The 2,197-nt window shown below is 41.6% G+C and overlaps 1 non-coding gene across 1 annotated transcript; it reads right to left on the reverse strand.

Annotated features, from left to right (window-relative positions):
- Window positions 1-1,117: 1,117 nt before the first annotated feature.
- LOC128592260 (U6 spliceosomal RNA) lies at window positions 1,118-1,224 on the reverse strand. The gene has a single exon (XR_008381822.1). It is a non-coding gene; the product is annotated as a U6 spliceosomal RNA (small nuclear RNA).
- Between the last annotated feature and the right edge of the window lie 973 nt (window positions 1,225-2,197).

The following is a 2,197-nucleotide window of genomic DNA, read 5'->3' on the forward strand; positions in this document are numbered from 1 at the left end:
TCTGACAGTTCTGGAGGCTGGGAAGTTCAAGATCACACCACTAGCAGATTTGGTACTTAATAAGAAGCTGCTTACTGGTTCAGAGATAACCTCACAAGGCAAAAAGGGGGGAAAGAGCCCTCGGGGGGGCTTCTTTTATAAGGGTAATAATTCTATTCATGCTCTATCCTCACAACCTAAGCAACTCCCAAAGGCTCTCAGGTCCTAATACCATCACATTGGGGGTTAGGACATCAACATATGGATTTGGGGGGATACATACATCCAGTCTATGGCAATAGGCAAGGCGCTATGCTAGGCAAAGGGCATATTACAGAGAACAAGATAGATAAAGTCTTTGCCTTCTTGGAGCAAATATTCTAGAAGAAGAATAATTGCCAATAAATCAATAAATTATGATTTATTGCAGAAGGACCCTGCGGGGGGCCAGGTTCAGTATGTCCTAGGAACTACAAGAAGACCAGCATGCATAGAGTAGGAAAGGAAAGAGGCTCGCAGTAAGGTTAAAGACGTAGTGTGGAAGTTAGAGTTTTCATGTCAGGGATTGTCATTTATAAGAACTAAGAAAGAAAGAAGGGACCACTTACCAATCAGACGCTGGTGACCCCCACACCTTAGTTATTATTTTTTGTTTGTTTGTTTCAGGTTAATTGAGAGTATAACAAATTAAGTTACATTGTTTGCATTTGTTAAGTAAAGCCCCTCTTATAATTGTGTACCGCCCCCAAGATGTGTACCATACACCCTAACATTGTGCCCATTAAGTTGAAGCACATCCATGCCCCTCCCTCCCCACTCCACAATCCCACATTCCCCAGCCCTCCACCTTGAATGGATTTGAGTTTTCCTCTTATGAGGGCATTCTTCATACTAGAACTGAGTACATCGGATTCTTGATACCTTAGTTATTTTAATGTGTCAAATAATTGGCTTTCTTCTTCTTCTTCTTCTTTTTTTTTTTTAGTGACAGTCTCACTTTATCACCCTCGGTAGAGTGCCGTGGCGTCACAGCTCACAGCAACCTCCAACTCCTGAGCTTAGGCGATTCTCCTGCCTCAGCCTCCCGAGTAGCTGGGACTACAGGCACCCACCACAACTCCTGGCTATTTCTTGTTGCAAAAATATGGAACGCTTCAAAAATCTGTATGTCATCCTTGCTCAGGGGCCATGCTAATCTTCTCTGAATTGTTCTAATTTTAGCATATGTGCTGCTGAAGCGAGCACTCTTCTTCTTTTTTTTTTTATTGAGACAGAGTCTCACTTTGTCACCCTGGTAGAGTGCAGTGGCATCATAGCTCACAGCAACCTCAAACTCTTTGGGCTCAAGCAATTCACTTGCCTTAGCCTCCCTGGGGAGGGAATACAGGCCCCCAAAACACTTGGCTATTTTTGTTGTTGTTTAGCAGGCCCAGGCTTTGTTCGAACTCACCAGCCCCAGGGCATGTGGCCAGCACCCTAACCACTCAGCTATGGGCACCCAGCCATAATTGGCGTTCTTAATGTTAACATCTCACATACCATGGTACAGTACATTTTTCAAAAACTAAAAATTTTGAAATGAGTACAGTGCTATTAATTATATGACTAAACTCTGTTTATTCCAATATCCCCAGTCTTTTGACTCTATTATCTTTTCTGTGCCAGGACACCATATACCATCATTGTTCATGTCCCCTTAGCCTCCTCTAATCTGTGACAGTTTCCCAGTCTTTCCTGATTTTTTTGACCTTGACACTAAAGAGTGCCAGATAGTTTGTAGAATGTTTCTCCATTTGGTTTGTCTGATGTTTTCTCACGATTACACTGAGAATTTTAGGAAAGAAAACAACAGAGTTGATGTTTCAGGCTTTCTCTTACATCTTTTTTTTAATTATTATTCTGTAACAGCCTTTCTTTCAACACGGGTACAACTTAAGACCCTGGCTGTTAACTGTCTTGATACTCGTGCAAGGAGAGATTTGTGATGTTCAGGCTAAAAAGGAGAAAGTTCCCAAAACTGAGGTGGGGAGAAGGATTTCACATTATTCCACAGAGGAAAGGAAACATAATTATCAGTGAGCAAATTCAAAAGGCTGCTTCCGTAAAAGACACTAATAGCACACACATCAAATGAAACACAGTGTCAGCAAAATCTTAGAGTTGGGATTTTGCTAAGATTTTAATTTTTCTCTAACTGTCCATTTAAATGGGGTGAAGT

Source organism: Nycticebus coucang, chromosome 1 (assembly GCF_027406575.1).
Source record: "Nycticebus coucang isolate mNycCou1 chromosome 1, mNycCou1.pri, whole genome shotgun sequence".
Taxonomy (NCBI): domain Eukaryota; kingdom Metazoa; phylum Chordata; class Mammalia; order Primates; family Lorisidae; genus Nycticebus; species Nycticebus coucang.